Source organism: Mastigoproctus giganteus, chromosome 8, assembly GCF_048544385.1.
Source record: "Mastigoproctus giganteus isolate SK-2022 chromosome 8, ASM4854438v1, whole genome shotgun sequence".
NCBI lineage: Eukaryota > Metazoa > Arthropoda > Arachnida > Uropygi > Thelyphonidae > Mastigoproctus > Mastigoproctus giganteus.
Window position 1 is genome coordinate 59,610,412 of NC_143582.1, and position 21,821 is coordinate 59,632,232.

At 38.5% G+C, this 21,821-nt stretch overlaps 1 protein-coding gene across 1 annotated transcript in view; it reads left to right on the forward strand.

Moving 5' to 3' along the window:
• The window catches only part of LOC150081560 (uncharacterized), a 710,435-nt gene that overhangs the window by 287,365 nt on the left and 401,249 nt on the right, over positions 1–21,821 (forward strand). The window lies entirely within an intron of this gene.

Genomic DNA, 21,821 nt, shown 5'->3' on the forward strand with positions numbered 1-21,821 from the left:
ATATAAATTACAGTTATTTCAAAATAATCCAGGTTTTAATATTGTGTTAATATCAATGTAAATTATACTGAAATTTTAGCCTGAAGAACTTTACGTATTTAATATTTCTCTGTTATATTATTTGGAATTTTAGCAGTAAAATACTATTTACATTGTTTTCATATTTGACACTAGGCCAAATACAGTCCGTGTAGTCACAAGCTTCTACATATTTCATAAAACATTTTTAGGAGACAACAGTAAGTCTTTTTCAATATTTGTACTATAATAAATTATTGGTAATTTATTGTCTCAAAACAACAGAAAGAACAAATGGTAGACTGCTTCAGGAATGATTGTTAATCAGAGGAGCACATTCAGTGTAAGTAATACATTAGCTTATTATATTCCCAGAATAAAGAAATCATATTATTAAAATTGCAGTTAATGACTGTTAGTATTTAGATTACAAAAACATTTACTTACTGTCTAACAAGAGGGAAATTATTTATTTTCTTTATTAAAAGAAAATAATAAAAAAAAAGCAGTCAAATTCTTTCAACTTGATTAAGGAGAAATTAATTCGGTTAACAGAAATGTCATATAATGTCATTATATGACATTTGTGTTAGTTGAAATAGATTGAGTTACTCTGCCTTCCTAGCAATTGCACAGAATCTTGTCAATAATTTTTCCCATCAGTGTGTTAATTGTATTTTATTTTGGTTTTTCTTCTTAACGTATCTTAAAAAATTTGAATCAAGTCTCTGAATATATCTCTGATGTACTGATGTACTTAGGAGAAACTTTGTTATTTATTATTATATTATTGAGAGAGAGAGAGGTGGGGGAGGAGGGGGGGGGGTAAAGAAGTATATTAAAGTCACTGGTCCTTATCATGAAAGATAACTCAGGTTTGTTTATTGTAAGTTGGTTGTTTTTTGACTGTATAAGCAGTGTCAGCAGGGAGCAAAAATAACAGAAAAACTAATTTTTTTATAAATAACAGTTCTTTTTTTTAAATAATAAAAACAATTTAATTCAGTAACAAAAACATGAAAAAGCCTTTACTAGACAAAACTAAAGGAAAAGATCTATCAGTGTAGGTAAAAGTTTTCTAAAGTGAAAACACCTGTTCCTCCTCTCCTATGGAGTGGTTTCCGTATACCGCATTACTTGTCCAGATTGTGGAGGGTGTTATACAGGTGAGTCCAGCAGGAGATCAAAAGATTGGGTTTCTGAACATGAGGTAGCTCTTTGGACTGCTAATTTTGAATGCTCTGCAGTGGCCGAACATTATTGAGTTGAGCAGCACAACCTTGATCCTGATGGGATATTGAAATCGTCCACTATTCACGTGATTACCGCCAGCACTCGTGGCTTGAGGCACTGCACATAGCTAGCAGTAATAGTACCGTGAATTTCTCTAGGGGGAGTGCATGTGCACCCCATTATGGAATCTACTGTTTGCAGTGTGATGAGCACTGGCAATCATCACGTGTATGTATTCTGCTCTCCCGACACCAGACTCATGATGCATGATCATCCCCAGCTGACTTTTGCTGTTGAACCAACATATACTATGGTGGACAAAAAAACTGCATCACGTGAATTTTGCAAATAATATGTGCAAATAATATAATTTTGTGCTGCATTGTCGGTTGCATAAATGTTTGAAATGCATTTGTTATATGGGATATATATATCTCTGTGAATGAAATCCAATAAAAAGACTCCACCTGATATACCTAATTGCCATAAATATCTTCCCAAAGGGTAAAATGTGTAATTAATGGAAATATGAGAAATCATGCAAATAGCAATTATGACAATCAAACATACATTTTATTGCATATACGTGTACAAACTGAAATGACAAGTTAACATAATAGTATTTATGTACTATAAATCAGCAAAATAAGTCCTCAATATTTTGCTGTTCCTCGTTGAGCTGCAATTACAGCCTTGCAACGATCTGGCACAGAGTTAATCAACTTCTGAATATACGGTTGCCCAATTTCATGGTATCACAACCTTAAATGCTCTCCTGCAGCTGAATCTTACTTGTTGGCTTCTTCTGAGCAATTTTAGACAACATTATGTACCAGCAATTTTCAGTAGGGTTCAAATGTGGACTGTTCAAATCCGGGCCAGTCCAACACTGTAATGCCAGCATTTCTGAAGTATGAATGCACCTTAAGGGAGAAAAATGAGGGAAAACATTGGTGTAAGTATGTTTTAAACCTTGAGACAAGAAGACAAACTCATCATTAAATCTAAATAGAATAAAAACTTACCAATTTTGATGTGTGGCAAGGTGCTGAGTCATGTTGAAAATTTCAGTTTTTGACCCCTAATAACAGGTTTCAGGCACTCCTCCAAGATAGCAGTGTAGGTTTCTGCATTCACTGTTCCGTTAATAAACTTAATTCGCCCCACTCCTTGCTTGTTATGCCTCCCCAGACCATCTGACTGGCAGGGAAATTTACAGTCGGTGTTATGCAGTCAGGGTGGTATCACCAGGGGGCTCACATCTGGTGAGTATGGGCTTGGCACACCCAGGGTCCTGAGCTGGATATTACCATTTTTCTCTTTCTTGGTGATTCCCTTCTACATTTGTCTCTCTCTCTCTCTCTCTCTCTCTCTCTCTCTCAGGGTAACTCTGGAATTTTTTTTTTGGCTGTGCAGCATAAGCCTTAGGCTTCCTTGCACCATATAGCTAATAATAATAAATAAATAAATCACTTCCCATCCGAGCTATGCAGGTATAATTTCGATTCATCAGAAAAGATGACGGTGTCCCACTGCTCTTCTGTCCAAGAACATGCATTTTAGCCCAAGCAAGTCGCTTCTTCATCATTTGTTGAGTCAACAAAGGCTTCTTTTTTGGCATGCAGACCACATTCCAAAAGCCGTTTATGGATAGTTTATGCACTTGTTTGCACATCAATGGCCATCTCAAAGTCTAGTTTTAGATCAGGAGCACCAGCACCAGTGATATCCAGCATGGCGATTACGAAGGCATAGCCTTTTCAATTATCGATCTTGGGAAGGTGTAGTCACGCTTACAGCCTGATCCAGGTCTTCTATTCACATCACCAGTTTCAATCATTAATTTCAGCACCCTGAATACCGTTGATTGGTGGCAGCCTATTTTATCAGCAATAGCACATGTAGAAAGCCCTTTCTGGGACAAAGCAACAGCTACACTTTTTTTTTTCTTGGTGTTAACTGAACATATGGAGTCATGCTTACACCTCCACAAAACAAGATACCAATGAATGTATATACCCTTCCAATGCTGTATTTATAGAAATGGCTGATGCAATAGAAGCGTTATCTAAAGCAATACCTTTGCATTGCGACAAACAAAATGACTGTAATTAAACAATATCTTATATGTTGCACTACAAATGTTACTTTTTTTAAGGTGATGCAGGTTTTTTTCTGCCACTATATATATATACTGCAGTACACCATTCACCGACTAAGCTGATAGCCAGGAGGGCAGGAGCAGCAGTGCGTAGCACACGCTTCTTGATTAGGCCGGGGTTCGAACCCGTGACCACCAAATATGGAGGATGCGGAAAAGTCAGGGAATGACCACTGCATATCCTCAGAGCAATATGGCCTTAGTTGCTAATGCTCCTAAAAAAAAAAAGATAAAGATAAATAAACCGACTAAGCTGATGAAGAGGCACTTTGTCTCGAAAGCAACTGTATATTTTATTAGTTTTATTCATATTTTATTGTACTTTAATGCTTTTATCTTATTATCTTTTAATACTTTTATCCATTGTCTTTTAAAACTTTTATTTTATTTTATCTCTATTTTAGTATTTTTTATAGATATTATTTATTTATTTTAATAAATTTATTTTAAGTCAGTTTGTTGGTCGTGGCTAGAAAGTTTGCATTAGCATTAGTAGGGAATATGAAGCAAGAAAGCAAGCTTATATAGGATCAGCCAAAAAAAAAAAAAAAATCACACCCTTTTCACCCTTCCATTCACTCCAAATGTTTGTCTAGTTCTGCGTTGAACTTTATTTAAGTTGCTAACCTCCACTACAACAGATGGAAGTTTGTTCCAACTATCAACTACCTGCTGGCTAAAGGCGAATTTCTGCACATATATTCTACAATTATCTTTCCTCAATTTGAATTTATGCCCATTGAGGTGAGTAATCTGAGCAAAAGGAAGAATCCCATTAGCATTTAGCTTGTTCAATCCATTCAAGGCCTTATACACCTCACAAGTGTCTAGGCTCCCGAAGCTGCAGTTTGTTGCAGAACTTTCTTGGTAACACCAACCCTTTGTTCCATTCACCAATCTCGTCGCACTTCTCTGTACTCGTTACAGCAGGTCTACATCTTTCCTAAAATAAGGCCACCAGACCTGTATAAAATACTCAAGGTGTGGCCTGACCATTGCCTTATACAAGGGGACAATCACCCCTCTTAGCATTAGCATTAGTAGAGGCATTTGATGCAAGAAAGCAAGCTTATGCAGCATCAGCCAAAAAAAAAAGTAACATAAATAAATAAAAATAACCACTTCCACTTCACCCCTCTGTTCGTTCGAAATACCTGTCCAGCTGAGCCTTAAACTTATTTAGGCTATCAACTTCCACGACAAGGGATGGAAGTCTGTTCCACCTACCAACCACCCGCTGGCTAAAGGCAAATTTCCGCACATCTATCCTACATCTGTCTTTCCTCAATTTGAATTTATGCCCTCTCAGGTGATTATTCTGAGCAAGAGGAAGAATCCCATCAGCATTGAGCATGCTCAAACCATTCAAGGCTTTGTACACCTCTATCAGATCACCTCGCTGGTGCCTAGTTTCCAGACACTGTAATTCACAAAACTTAAGCCTTTCTTCGTAAGAGCACCCCTTTGTCCCATTCACCAATCTAGTTGCCCTTCTCTGTACTCGTTCCAGCAGCTCTACATCCTTCTTGAAATGAGGCCTCCAGGCCTGTATACGGTACTCTAGGTGTGGCCTGACCATTGCCTTATACAAGGGAATAATCACCTCCTTATCCCTGCTAGAAAAATTCCTATATATCATTGACAATACACCATGAGCTACTCTTGCAGCCCGTCTGCACTGCTCAGAGAACTTCATATCTGCCTGCACAACCACCCCCAGGTCCCTTTCATTCTCTACCACTGTCAGTGTAGTACCACAGAGTTGATACGTTGCTCTGGGGTTGCTGTTTCCCATATGTAGTACTTTACATTTGTCAATGTTAAACTTCATTTGCCACCTCTCAGCCCATCTGCTCAACCTTTCCAAATCCTGTTGCAGCAGCGTAGTGTCAGTAGTGTCCTTGACAACCCTGCCAACCTTCGTATCGTCTGCAAACTTGGACATTAAGCCTGATATACCATCATCAATATCATTTATAAATACAGAAAACAATAAAGGACCCAATACTGAACCCTGAGGGACTCCACTAATAACATTAGTCCACGATGAGCAGTGTCCATTGATTACCACTCTCTGTCTTCTTAGCCTTAGCCCTGCTAGCAAGATTCCTGTATATCATTGACAAGACACTATGAGCTACTTTTGCAGTCTTTTTGCACTGCTCAGATAACTTTATATATGATTGCACAATTATCCCCAGGTCTTTTTCCATTCTCCACTACCCTGAGTGTAATACCACCCAGTTGATACATTACTCTGGGTTACTGCTAGCCATATGCAGTACTTTACATTTGTCAATGTTAAACTTCATTTGCCACCTCACAGCCCATCTGCTCAACTCAGATCCTGTTGCAGTAGCGTACTATCATTACTGTCATTAACAACCTTCATATTGCTTGCAATCTAAGACATTAACCCTGATATACTTTCATCAGTATCATTGCTAAATACCAAAAACAACAATGGGTCCAACACCAAACCCTAGGGATTCCACTAATAACATTAGTCCATGAAGAGCAATGTCCTTTGATAACCACTCTCTGTCTTTCCTACTCTTATCCTTTTTTGCATCCTTTTATCCATTGTAGCACTCCCATTAAGGAAACCTTGTCCTTAATGCCATACTGCTCCAATTTGTACAGTAGCCTTCCTTGCACTACAGTATCAAAAGTTTTCCTAAAATCCAAGTATATGATGTCAAAATTATTCTTTGCATCCAATTCCTTTGTGCTCACATCATAGTATCCAATCCAAGTTTTGTGACTCATTCAGTTTGTCAGCTACCGGAGCAGGATCATCAACATTCAAACCATCGATATCAAGTGGATCAACCTGATTGATCCCCTTCATTCTAGAGTTTACGTAAGTAAAGAGCTCTTTTCGGTTTTTCTGTGTATCCTTTGCCAAAGATTTCTTGTAATTGCTTGCCTGACCTCCATATTATTTGGAGTTGATGGATTGTGACTTGATTACAATCTTATATCTACCGTTGGCTTCTGTGTCACTTGATAATTTATATGCATCCCGTGCATTTTTGAGATTCTCTGCCATAAGTTCATCTAACATTAATTTTGGTCTAAACCTTGAACAGTATTTTTTAGTTGATATGAAAAGCCTAGTAGCTTCTAAGATTAATTCCTTGAATGCTTTACATTTAGAATTTGCTGTTGGTAACATCATCAGTTGGTCCCAGTGTATAGAATTTAAAACTGTGAGACCACTGTAGTCAACTTTCTGAAAGCAAAAATTCTTCCCTTTACCCCTGATGTTAGTTACATCTTTGAGTAAATCTTACATCAGCACTGTGATCGCTGCCATCCAGTGGTTCTTTTATCTGCAGATTCTTAACACATGAATAATCACTGCTGATAATCAGATCAAGAGTTTTACTTTTTCTGGTTGTCTACTGAACACGCTGCTGTTCAGTAGGCAACCCATTAAATCCATAAAAGTCTTTATAATGTAAAAGTGACTAATCCACCGTTTCTGTTAATATCTGGGATATAAAATCTCCAATTATAAGACATTCTGATTTACTGGCACAGCTGCAACTTGTACAGTTGCTCATTGTACTCATCAGAGTCATTAGGCCTATAACAGACTCCTAGTCTCATTTTTGCTTTCCCAGTGCTTATGTTACACCAAACTGACTGAACATTGCATTGGCTACTCATGTTAACTGGGTGCACTGCCTTAGGTTTTATATATTTCCTAACTAACAGCATAACCACTCCTCCCTTTCTATACTGTCCGTCCTTTCTGTACGGCATATAGGGGAAACCCTGGAGACTGCCTACTTTAAGCAATTACACTTTGTTCTTTCTGTACATATTATACCCCTCAAATTCTGCATTCCTTATATCTGTGTGACACCGTCTCTGATATCCCAACAATATCAGTCTTTGATATCTTGATAAATACTTCAATTTCATTGAATTTATATACTATACTTCTAGCACCGGTGTACATGCAAGTATACATGCACCTGTTCTTACTCCTAGTAAGCTCAGCACCTTGCTTTCCAGGCTGCTGCCAATTCCAATAGAAGAACTGCAAGAATCACTTTCACTTCTGCCTGTGGTTATTGTTAATCTATTAATCTGTGTATCCTCCCAAGCTAGCAGTTTTCTGATCCACCTATCACTGCCTCGATAGCATCAATACTCCTCCTATCATGTCTGGGAAGAATTGCAGACACTTTCAAATTTAACCCTAATGTGAATTTTTTTTTCAACATTGATCTGTACCTGTTAAGGAAGTTTGCAGATCTCCTGTTTTTAATGTGATTAGTGCCAATGTGTTAATCTATTAATCTGTGTAACAATATGATAAGGCCATGATTCATTAGTTGCAAATTCACCTTAAAATCTCAAATCATCCACCTGTCCTTGATGAGAGAGGAGAAGTGCCATCAGAAATTCTCTCCAACTGAAGCAATTCTCACTGCTCTGTGTCATATGCTTTCCTGCTCTACGAGGTATACACCCAGGCATAATCTCAGTTAAAAAAAAAATTATTCATATATCACTAAACCTGTTCATCATCATCATCAGCCATTTTCAATCCACTGCAGGATGAAGGCATCTCTGGAAACTTTCCAGTTCCTTCTGTTTTGTGCAATGGCCATCCATTTACTACCCACAAACTCATGAATTTCTTCTATCCATCTCCGCCGTTGTCTTCAAGGTTTTCTTCTAACTCCTCTTGGGTACCATTCTGTTATTTTCTTAGTCCATCTGTCATCATGTCTTTGAGCTATATGTCCTGCCCAAGACCATTTTAATTCTTTAGTTTTGATAAGAATATCCTTTAATTGAGTTTGCTGCCTAATCCCTGTGTTTCTCTTTTTATCTAACAGTCAGATTCCCAATATAATTAGTTCCATCCTTCGCTGTGTAGTTCTTAGCTTCTCTTCCATTCTTTTGGTGAGTGCCCAAGTTTCACTTCCATAGGTCATGGTGGAGAGTATACATTGGTTCATTATTTTACGTTTCAGACAAACTGGGATATTGCTCTTCAGTATGTGACTATATTTCCTGAATTCTATCAATCTAAAATTTATTTTTCTCTTGACTTCCAGCCACTTATCATTATTACAGCTCATAACTTGTCCCAGATAAGTAGACATGCAGACATGTATAGTATCTTATGTAGGATGGCACCTGAACATCAATTCATCTCTGCCTTCGTACACTGTGATGATTACAGAAAGCACTGCAAAAGGCCAGAAATGTGTGTAACGTTATGTTCGTGCAGTGTGTGTTGTTGTGTTGTTTAGTTGTTTCTGGCCGTTTTATCACCAGGCAGGCGATCACCTGGAAAGCCTGCTCAGTGTCCGTCTACACCACTGGGAGGTAGGCCACAACTACGCATGTATCGCAGCCTCCCTGGTTTACCAGCTCTTACTGCCCTAATATCAGGCAAAAAAACAAAAAAATAATAAGAAAAAAATAAATAATAATAATAAAAAAAAAAAAAAAAAAATATATATATATATATATATATATACCTATCTAAGAAAATAATAAAAACTAGATAATAAAATCCTGTCCATCGGGCAGCCCAAACCCAGGGAACCAGCAAAAATGGATAAATAAATACAAATTAAAAGTAAAAAAAAAAAAAAAAAAAGTAATAATAAAATAAAATTAAATTAAGAAAAAAAATAAATAAATAAAATAAATAAATAAATAAATAAAAATAAAAGTAAATAAATAAAATATAAAATTGAAGAAAAAAAAAATATATATATATTGGTACTGGCCAAAAGCCAGTGCCAGCAGGGGTCTCCACTAGGAAGGCTAGGAGGTATTCCGTAGTTGAGTGAGAAGACGTCTCCGGCGATCAAAAGCATGATGAGCAAATTCTTGCAGGGACTGAAAGTTTTCTGTGGTGCTCAGGAAGTCCGGCTCATTTCCGGGGACAGTGATACTGGTGGAGAGAAGAAGGTTCTGTCGAAGATCTACGTACTGATGGCAGTGGTATAAAATATGTTCCTAGTCTTCTGGGTCACCACAAGAACAGAGAGGTGATTCAGCAAGGTTGAAAGTTGCAAGTTTGGCATTAAGGGAGCCATGACCAGAGAGTAAGTAGAGAGTGTACAGACCAGGATGATACAATTTCTGAGTGGACTCTAACGTGGAAAAGGTGACGTTAGGGATGAACTTTAAAGTAACAAGACCCTTAGAGGTAGCGGACCATCTGTCTTGCCAGCTCTGCATCAAAATATTCCAACAGTATCTTTTCTCTGCCTTGGGATCCACAGTGACATCGATGGTAATGCCAAGAAAGGTGACAGGAACATCGTGCCACAGGGACAGTGTCCCAGATAAGTATATGACTCCACCTTTTCAATTACTACTCCTTCAATCATTATGTCCCTTTCTGTGGCATACTTGTTCATCATTACTTTTGTTTTAGCCATATTCATCTTTAGTCCAAAATCCTTACTAACTGTGCATAACTGATTAAGATTTTCCTCTAATTCTTTGGGATTGTGACTTATGATCACAGTGTCATCTGCAAATCGTAAATGGTTTAGGTATTCTCCATTCACATCGACTCCTTTCTGCAACCAGTCTAATCTTCTGAAAGCTTCCTCAAGGGCAGCAGTAAACAGCTTTGGAGATATTGTCTCCTTGTCGATCCCACATCCCCTGCCCATCCCTTCTAACAGTTTCAGTAGTTTTTCCTTGAATTTATTCAAACCACCTATATAACACCAAATGCAAGTTTGTTCCAGTTGACCTGTGCTGGCAGAAGTAAAATTTCTGCACATCTGCCATTAAGAATCCTGCCTTGATTTGAATTTATTCCCCCTCATGTGTAGTCTGAACAAGAGGAGTATTCCATCAGTATTCTTACTTAAGCCATTCAAATCCCTGAACACCTCAATCAGATCTCCCAACAGATGCCTAGTGACTAGGCACTGCAATTTGCAGAACTGAAGAGCATCTATTTGTCACTCTCGCTATCTTATTGTTGATCTTCTCTGCATCTATTCCACCAGATCCACATCCTTCTGAAAATGAGACTTTCAGAGCATCTTCCTCATCTTGAGTAATCCATGCTACTAAGATGTGGTCTGACCATTGCCTTATACAATGACATAATCAGTTCCTTATTTTTTCTGGAAAAATTACTGTTTATCATTGAAAAAAAGGCTATGATCAGTCCTGGCAGCCTGCCTGCACTGCTTAGAGAACCTCGTAGTATCTGACTACACAGTTATCCCCCAAAGGTCTTTTTTCATTGTCCACTACCACGATTCCCTCAGAATAGTACACAATGAAAAAGACCTGGGGTTAATTGTACATCAGTACACTTTGATCCCATACAAAGTACCTTGCATTTGACAATATTAAACTTCAGTCTAGGTGGTAGATGATGTTCATCAACCGGTGCAATACCACTACTTTGCTTATTGGAGGCTTGCAGTGGTGGAACCCATGTTTAGTCTCCAGAGTTAAGTTCCAGTCAACCCTCCCCCATCTCTTCCACCTTGCAGTATGATTGATGTCTTTTGAGGTTATGATGAAAACCATGGTGAGATCCAAACTTCCTTACATTCCGAGGGTACAACTCTAAAACGGTGTTTGCAGGCTGCCTCTAGTTAGTACACAGGACTGAACCTATTGGTAACTCTGTAGGAGGCTTCCAGATCAGCTAGTGTATAATCTTGCTGCCTCTACTCTGCCAGATAGTGACTGGAGGGAGTCCGAGTAGTGCATATGTGGGGTGGCATTGTCGAGGCCACATTATGTCAAGGGTCTGGTATATTCTTACCATGTTTTTCAAAATACTAATACTATTTGTAAAATATAGAGATTAACTCATCCTTTTTATAGGAAATTCTTTGGCCCGATGCTCACATCCGATTAGACCTAAGGCCGAATCTTTGTAGGAGATACAAAGATTCGGCCTTTGCATCCTTCGCGTCATATTTATATGATGTTATAAAACTTTTACATCTTATTTTAAAATTCAGTATAAAAATTCAGAGTCACTTTTTAATAAATTAAAAGACAGTTAGATGATGAGAAATTGTTTTCCCTAGATGTTGTCTCATTATACAATAATGTAGATGTTAATTATTCGTTTGATACACTGTGATTTGATTAACATTGATTCCATAATATTGAATAAAACTAAGTCATCAAAACTGAAATATTTTATTTAATCAGATTTCTCATTCAAGTCAATTAAATTGATTTTCAATCGAACATTTATATACAAATTTTTGGACTCCCAATGGGACTTAGCTTGAGTGGTCTTGTCGTGGAAATTTATCTTTACAATATTGAACAACTACATTTAAATCCATATATTCCAAGTTTAACATATTATGGTAGGTACCTTGATATCCTGGTCATTTCTTATAAAGATATTGTATTTAATCTCGTGGATTCATTTAATTAAATTCATACGAGAATTAAATTCACTTTTGAAGATGAAAAACCGGGAGAGAAACTATAAATTTTCTTAATTTTATGTTAACTAGGGTCAATGATAACATACATTTTAAAATATACCACAAACCAACAAACACAGGAAAAATTTTACATTATTCAAGTAATCACCCTTTTACTTATAAAAGAAGTATCATTTTTAACCAATTCCATAATGCATACAGATATAGTTCTACACAGGAATCTCTTAATAATGAACTTAGGGAACTCGACAAGATTTTTGAACAGGAATATATACATTAGGTACAATTAGGTTCATTAGCATTTTTAAAAACACAGAATTTAAAATTGTTGTGCAACCCATAAGTAAACTCCACACAGTATTGAAGGTGAGGAAGAAAACTACAGTTGTAAATATGGAACCTACCAACATAGTCTATAACATTGTGTGTGGGAAATGTAACTCTTTTTATATTGGTTCTACCCAAAATTATCTTTCAATGCGAATACAACAACACGAGTGCTTGCCCTCGAAAATAATGCATCTGGGAGCTCGTCAGGGACTCAAAACTCCAGCAATCTACCAAGTGATGCACACCTGATTCGAGCCTCAAAACAGAAAAACCAAGTGCAAACTACTCTGGTTAAAAAAGGACATTGTTTTATTAGGAGATTCCATTGTCAGGGAAACGGGGAATATTTTTTGTAATAAGGATAGGTGGAGTAGAACCAGGGTATGTCTGCCGGGAGCAACTATTGATGATGTCACCAATAGATTGTCAGATTTTAAAGGGGTAAAGAAAATATTATTATTCATGTGGGGACAAATGATATTAAACGTACACAATCTGACGATTTGTTGGAAAAATACAGGACCATGCTGAGGAAATGTCTCGAGCTAGGCCATAATGTCTGTGTCTGCAATTCTGCCCAGACACGATAGGAGGGATTATATGTTAAGAGCCTTGTGGATTAACTCAAGACTTGAAGGAATCTGCAAGGCTTTAGGGGGTAAATTTCTATCAGCATGGCCCACACTTGTAAGTAGAAGGAATTTGTTTTGTAGAGACTTAAACAAAGGTGGTGCAAACGTTTTTGCCAGTATTATTGAGGATACCTTAAAGGTTCAGGGAAACGGCTAGTTAGGGGGGATGTGGGTAATACTGACACGCGTTTATCTGATAATATTGGTCAAAGTAACTCTTGCACATACCTTAAGAGTTCTTATCTGTTACCCCAACTGGACATATTATCTAGATGTTCTTGGGGCAGAAACGTTTCACGTGAGCGGGTAGCTAATATCAGGGAAGAGAGCATAAAAAACTTCAAGGGTTGTGTTAGGGTTGTTAAATATACAAGAACAGTAAATCTTAATTGTTTATGCAGTAACGTTAGAAGTGTCGTCAATAAAATGAGCGAATTCGAACTGCTGGTTAAAACAAGTAACAAGGACATAATAGGGCTTACAGAGACGTGGTGCCACCCGGAAATTGGAGATGATGAGTTTCAGTACGGCTTGTATAAGGTATTTAGGAAGGATAGGTTAGATAGAAGGGGTGGTGGGGTAATGCTTCTTATCAGAAGCAGCCTGAGTGTGATGATAGCTTTCCCGGATTCAGACATTTCACATGCTAGTATAGAGTCTGTATGGTGTGAGATAGTTGGAAACAAAGGTATAATGGGAGTAGGAGTAATCTACAGACCAAGTGATTGTGAAGATTATGACAAAAGCCTCTACATGCAAATGGAATGGGCAAGTAAGCGTCAATGCCTTATTATGGGTGATTTCAATTTGCCTCTAATTGATTGGAGTAAATGGGAAGGAAACTCGACATGGGGAACAAAATTTTTAATTCAACTAGATGACTGTTATTTGTATCAATATGTCAGGGAAAGTACTAGAGAAAAGAATATCCTAGACCTCATCATCACACATGAATCAGATGACATAACAGGGCTGACAGTAGAGGAACCAGTAGCAGGAAGTAATCACGGAGTTCTACGGTGGATGATGATGAGAGACATAGCAGAAGTAAAAGGCAAAGGAATGGGTTTTAATTTCAGAAAAGGAAATTACGATGCCTTAAGGTACTACATGGCCTCTATTAACTGGGTAGATCTCGCGCAGAGAATGAATACAATTGAACTGTGGTACGCTTTTAAAACATTAATCACAGATGCCTTGAATGCATATATACCATTAAAAACATACTCCACGAGAAGGGTTCCAAGTTGGATGAATAGTGAAGTTGCCACATTACTTGAGCAGAAAAAGGTGGCATGAAAAGGTTACAGAGCAATAAAAGGTACTGAAGCCCATAACAGCTACAAGGTGATGTGTAATAGAGCCACAGAAAAGGTTCGACAGGCAAAGGCAATTTATGAGAAATCACTAGCAAACAGAGCAAAGAGGGGGGGGGGGGATAAAGAATTCTTCACATATATAAATGCCAAGAAGAGCAGGACAAACCAGATCGGACCTTTACGTAAGGGAAAGGGGATAGTATTAAATACACCAGCTGCCATTGCAGATGAACTCAACAGTTATTTTGCATCGATATTTACAAATGAAAAGCCTTTTGTGGCAATGGGAAATTGTGGGAGCGAAGTTAAAAAATATGTAATTAATGATATTGAAATTTCGCAAGATTATTTAATGAAAAAACGTTTGAGCCTACAGACCAGTAAGGCTCCTGGAGTTGATGGAATATACCCTATAATCTTAAGAGAGGCGGCAAGCGAGTGCATTGAACCATTGAGGCTAATTATGCGAGCATCACTAGACTCTGGGGAGATTCCCTTGGATTGGAAAAGTGCAAATGTATCTCCCATACATAAGGGTGGCTCTAAAAGTGAAGTTAGAAATTATCAACCTGTCAGTCTGACTTCAGTAGTAGGGAAAATCATGGAGGCAATGATCAAGGGTGGAATTCAGGATCATTTGGATCGAATTGAAATTCTCAAGGATACTCAGCATGGTTTTGTAAAGGGAAAATCATGTTTAACAAATCTGGTTCGCTATTTCGAAAGGGTCACTCACGAGCTGGATCTAGGGAATAATTTCGACATTGTTTATTTAGATTTCAGCAAAGCTTTTGACTCAGTCCCACATGAGCGGTTGCTTTATAAGCTGGAACAGGTTGGAATCACTGTGAAAATCCTTAGATGGATAGAAGGATGGTTTCAGGGCAGGAGGCAGAGGGTTTTGATAAATGGCTATTCCTCAGATTGGGTTGATTGTAAGAAGTGGGGTTCCCCAAGGATCAGTATTAGGACCACTGTTGTTTTTAATTTTCATAAATGACATTGATGAAGGGATAGAGGGCGTGATGTCTAAATTTGCAGATGATGTTAAAATTGGTAGAGTAGTTAATGATCACTGTCAAGCTGAGCTTCTTCAGAGAGACCTAGATAGACTTCAGGAATGGTCAGAAAAATGGCAGCTGTGCTTTAATCCAACAAAGTGTAAGGTATTACACCTGGGAAACAGTAATCCCAAAATAACTTATTCACTTGGTGGAGTTCAACTAAACCCAGTACTGGAGGAAAGGGACTTGGGTGTTACGATACGGTCAGACATGAAATTCTCTGAGCATTGTAAACAGGTTGCAAGGAAGGCCCATGGTGTCCTATCGATGATTTATCAAACTTTTGCAAGTAGAGATAGGGATGTGATAATCTCATTATATAAGGCTTATGTTAGACCCCACTTGGAATACTGTGTTCAAGTATGGAAACCGCACCTAAAGAATGACATTGAGCTTCTTGAAAGGGTGCAAAGAAGGGTAACTCGCCTGGTGAGATCGGCAAAAGGGCGTCCTTATGAAGAAAGACTTCGAATATGTGGGTTGCAGAGTTTGGAAACTAGACACCTTAGAGGAGATTTGATTGAGGTGTTTAAGGCTCTGAGAGGCATCAGTAAAATGAATGAGGACAAAATTTTCAAGATTATAAATGATGCTAGAACTAGGGGACATAAATTCAAGTTACGGGGGGGAAATGTTTAGATTGGACTGCAGGAAGTTTTATTTTAGCCAGCGAGTTATAAATTACTGGAATAAGTTGCCTTCATGGGTGGTAGAGGCCGACAGTTTGGGGAAATTCAAAGGTCATCTGGATAGTACTTTTGGGTAAGGGAAGCGCATAGGATGATAGGTTTAATTTCCTTTTTTTTATTAATTATTATTATTTAGTTATCTATTTTATTTTATTTTTTTATCATTGTTTTGTTCGGATTTTTTTTTTTTTTTTTTGGCTGGTGCAGCATAAGCCATAGGCTTTCTTGCACCATGCGGCCGTTACTAATACTAAAAACACCGGGCATCCTGAGGACAAAAAGGACAGGTGTGTCTGAACTTTCCTTTTGTACCATTCATAAAAACCATATGTTTCTTTTTAATGAAGCAAGAGTAATTAATACACAAAACTCCTAATGACACTTGAAATGAAGTTAAACCCTAACGCTATGAATGTACATAGACCCTACATGATTTCAGACTCATGGACCTTTATTTGCATTGGTTAATAAAAATATCTTGTCGTGGCATGCTAAATTGAATCTTATTATTAGTATAGAAGAGAGTGGAGATTTTTAAGTGTCACTTTACTTCTTGTCAGCACGGACCATCCCAAAATAACTTTGCCCCTTATTAAGAAGTTTAGTCTATAATATTTTAATAAATTTGACAGTTGTCTTCAATTTCCAGTCATTTATTGCTGGTTGGTTTAGTTTTTAGTGGGTTGATGTGCATCGGCTTTGCTTTGCTCTTCCTTTTGGCAATGAGTAGATTATGGAAATTGAATACAGGATTATTTTTAAGAAACTCCTATATACTGTATTAACAATTTTAAAACCATAATATCGTGTCATAAATTTAGTTTTATATATTCTATTAATTGGATTAATTTGATGTGAGTGTCGGGCTGAAGAATTTCTATTAAAAGATATGAGTTAATCTCTATATTTTACAAATTCTTTCTATGTGTGCGCCATATCCAAAAATTTCATTGCTTCATACTGCAAGTCTCATTTCACAAAATGTTTTTTTTTTCATTTCACAAATATACGTGGTCTCAGTTCTAATCTCAGTGACGTCCGTTTCCACTTGCAATCTGCAAAACCCCATGTACTTTTTCTGAGAGAATCTCAGTTTTTGGTTGATTCAACTACTGCTCATCTCAGTTGCCCAAATTATTCGGTGTATGATTCCTTTCGCCTCAAAGGTGGTACTTGTGCATATGTCCGTTCTGATATTCCCTGTCAGAGACTTTGTAATTTGGAACCTCCTCTTTTCGATTTTCTCTGGCTTAAAATCTCTCTACCTCATTCTGTCAAATTCATCTATTGTTTCTACCGTTCGCCCAATTCTGACTTTCTCCAGTCCAACTTTCCTAACAGTGAGGTAATTTTCCTTGGTGATTTTAATGTTCACTATTCCAGCTGGCTTAATTTTTTTCTGGTTACACAGACCCAGCTGGTCGAGATGCTGAGGCTTTTGCAATTACTAATAATCTCGCACAGATTGTTCATTTAGCATTAGCATTAGTAGAGGCATTTGATGCAAGAAAGCAAGCTTATGCAGCATCAGCCAAAAAAAAAAAAAAAAAAAACACCCACTTCCATTTCACCCCTCTGTTCGTTCAAAATACCTGTCCAGCTGAGCCTTAAACTTATTTAGGGTATCAACCTCCACCACAAGGGATGGAAGTCTGTTCCACCAACCAACCACCCGCTGGCTAAAGGCAAATTTCCGCACGTCTATCCTACACCTGTCTTTCCTCAATTTGAATTTATGCCCTCCCAGGTGATTTTTCTGGGCTAGAGGAAGAATCCCATCAGCATTGAGCATGCTTAAACCATTCAAGGCTTTATACACCTCTATCAGATCACCTCGCTGGTGCCTAGTCTCCAGACACTGTAATTTGCAAAACTTAAGCCTTTCTTCGTAAGAGCACCCCTTTGTTCCATTCACTAATCTTGTTGCCCTTCTCTGTACTCGTTCCAGCAGCTCTACATCCTTCTTGAAATGAGGCCTCCAGACCTGTATACAGCACTCTAGGTGTGGCCTGACCATTGCCTTATACAATGGAATAATCACCTCCTTATCCCTGCTGGAAAAATTCCTGTATATCATTGACAATACTCCATGAGCTACTCTTGCAGCCCGTCTGCACTGCTCAGAGAACTTCATATCTGCCTGCACAACCACCCCCAGGTCCCTTTCATTCTCTACCACTGTCAGTGTAGTACCACAGAGTTGATACGTTGCTCTGGGGTTGCTGTTTCCCATATGTAGTACTTTACATTTGTCAATGTTAAACTTCATTTGCCACCTCTCAGCCCATCTGCTCAACCTTTCCAGATCCTGTTGCAGCAGCATAGTGTCAGTAGTGTCCTTGAAAACCCTTCCAACCTTTGTATCGTAGGCAAACTTGGACATTAAGCTTGATATACCATCATCAATATCATTTATAAATACAGAAAACAATAATGGACCCAACACTGAGCCCTGAGGGACTCCACTAATAACATTAGTCCACGATGAGCAGTGTCCATTGATTACCACTTTCTGTCTTCTCCCTCTCAACCACCCCTTTATCCATAGCAGCAATTTGTCTCCAATGTCACACTGCTCCAATTTGTGTAGCAGTCTTCCATGTGCAACAGTATCAAAAGCCTTTCTAAGATCCAAGTATATAATATCAAAGTTATTCCCTGCATCCAGTTCTTTTGTGACTGCATCATTGTATCCAATCAAGTTGGTCAGGCAAGACTTCCCCTTAACAAAACCATGCTGTGTCTGAGCTATAACTGAAGTCTTGTCTAAATGATCCTGCAGTGCTTCTTTAACTAGTGCCTCCATTAATTTTCCTGGAACAGAAGTGAAGCTCACAGGTCTATAATTACTTGTGTCAGCCTTTGATCCTCCTTTGTGAATTGGGGTCACATTTGCACATTTCCAGTCTATGGGTACCTCCCCTGAGTCCAAGGAAGCCCTCATAATTATGACTAAGGGTTTGCTTACTTCCTTTGCTGCCTCCTTTAATATAACTGGATAGATCCCATCCACCCCAGGTGCCTTTCTTGTGTTTATCTTCAACAGTTTCTCCTCCACTTTACTCCCAGTTATTTAAAGATTATCTAGCTTACTGCTAGAGTTGAATACACCTCTGGCATTCCCCTTGCTGAATAACTCCTCATGTGTTAATGTCGATGCAAAATATTCATTTAGTTTGTTAGCTACCTGAGCAGGATCATCAACAGTTGACCCATCAATATCAAGTGGACCAATCTGATTCATCCCCTTCCTTCTAGAGTTTACATAAGTAAAGAACTCTTTGCTGTTTTTCTTTGCATCCCTTGCCAAGGATTTCTCGTAATCTGCCTTCGCCTGCCTAACCTCCTTTGTAACTTGGTTGCATATCAACTTGTATCTATCATAGGCTTCTGTGTCATGTGTTAATTTGTAAGTATCCCATGCATTTTTCTTCTCTGCCATATGCCTCATTAGTTCATCTGACATCCATTTTGGCCTAAACCTTGAACAATATTTCTTAGTTGGTATGTAAAGCCTAGTAGCTTCCAAGATAAGTTCTTTGAATGCTTCCCATTTTGAATTTGCTGTTGGTAACATCATCAGTTGGTCCCACTGTATAGAATTTAAATACTGTCTCAGTCCATCGTAGTCGCCTTTACGGAAGCAATAACCCTTCCCTTTACCCCTAATGGTAGTTACCTCTTTGAGTAAATCCCACTTCAGCACACTGTGATCACTGCCACCTAGTGGTTCATTTATCTGCAGATTCTTAATGCATGAAGAATCACTGCTGATAATCAAATCAAGAGTATTACTCCCTCTAGTTGCCTTCCGAACATGCTGATGTAGAAAACAATCATCCAATAAATCCACAAAAGCCATGCTAGTGTGTGAGTAACCAGCCCCCAAATTCCAGTCAATATCTGGGAAATTAAAATCTCCCATTATAAGACTCTCTGATTTACTGGCCCACTCTATTTCCCTGTACAGTTCCTTATTATACTCAACAGAGTCATTAGGCCAATAGCACACTCCTACTCAATTTTGATCTCCCAATGCTTATGTCACACCAAACTGACTCAACACTGCACTGTCCGGCGATGTCGACTGGCTTCACTTCCTTGGTTTTTATGTGTTTCTTAACTAATAGCATAACCCCTCCCCCCTTCCTATCCTGTCTATCCTTTCTGTAGATGTTGTACTCCCCAAATTGCAGTTCTGCATCCCTTATATCTGTGTGACACCACGTCTCTGATATCCCAACAATATCTGCCTTTGATGTTTTGAGCAATACCTCAAATTCATCAAATTTATTTACTAAACTCCTAGCATTGGTGTACACGGAAGTATACCTGCACCTGTTTCTATTCTTAGCTACCCTAACACAACCCATGTGTTTACTTGTACCGCAATGGCTCCCAGCAATCTCTGAAATACCATGCATCTTGTTTTTCAGGCTTCTGCTCATTCTAATAGAAGCAGTGCAAGAATCTCTTTCACCTCTGCCAGTGGCTACTGTCAATCTATTGGTCTTTGTCTCCCCCCAAGCTAGCAGTTTTCCGACCCACCTAACACTGCCTCGATAGCATCAGCAAATATTCTTGCACCCTTTCTATTTAAGTGTATCCCATCCCTGTAGAAGCAATCTCTCCTGTTAACAAGTACAGTCCAGGCTGAAAAAAATTCTACCCCTTGAGCCTTGCACAATCTTTCCAGGGCCGAATTGATCGACAAGGCTCTCATCATATACTCCCTCCTATCGTGTCTGGGCAGAATTGCAGACACTTTCAAATTCAACCCTAATTCTCGGCTTTTGTTCAACAGTGACCTGTACTTGTTAAGTAATTCTGCCGGTCTCCTACTCTTAATATTATTAGTGCCAACGTGTACAACTATATCACGTTTTGTGCCCTTAAAAGATGATATTCGCTCTACAACGTCATCAACCTTTGCCCCTGGCAGACATACCCTGGTCCTGTTCCACCTATCTTTTTTACAAAGCATGTTCCCCGTTTCCCTGACAATAGAGTCACCAACAACTACTAGTTCCTTCGGGACCAGCGCATTCTACCTTGGGGGTTGTCTCTGTGTCACGCGATGCCCAAGTGCAAGCTCTGGCGTTGATGTAGGCAGCTGAGAGCTTGATGGGCCCCTCAATTTAGTTTCTTCGAGGGCATCCACCCTGTCCTTCAAGCTCTCATATAGGCCCACAAGAGCGCCGAGTTGTTGCCTGATATCGATACACTCCTTGCATCGCGCACACACAAAGACATTTCCCTTGGCAGTATCATGTCCCGTACCCGATTGCTCTGCAAACATCAAGCAAACAGTGCATTTTATAAGGCTGTGAGTCAGAGGACAACTGCCCCCCTCAGTTCTGCTCTGAGTCACAGCACTTCCATTAGCTTGAGCCTTTTGCTTTGCTGCTCTGGTCTGAGTCATGATTCTATTAATTTATTAATTAATTATGTTATTAATTATTTTAGATATAATTAATTATATTACGTTTGTAATCTAAGTCGTTATATGTATTTATTTAAACGTACAATTTAACTGCTAACGAAGTTCAACTAACGCTATCTAGTACGGTATATAACTATCGTATCACAACGGCGGGAAAATTTACCTACTAGAATACCAGACAATCCTAACCATACAGCCAACACGCTTGATCTTTTTCTCACAAACAACCCTTCTAAGTACATGGTTGAAGTGAGTGGTTCTTTAGGCGCCACAGATCACAACTTGGTGATTGTGTCTTCTCCGATGGAGCCTCTATCTCATGGCTATTTCCAACCTCATGTTTTTGGCATTAAAAGAATGCAAAATGGGATGCCCTGCGAGATTTTTTTTCTTCTTTTCCTTGATTGGATTATTGTTTCAAAACTTCTGATGTCAATGGTTGCTCAGATCAAGTCAGAGAAATTTTTTTAGTAGGAATGGAATCCTTTATTCCTCATTTA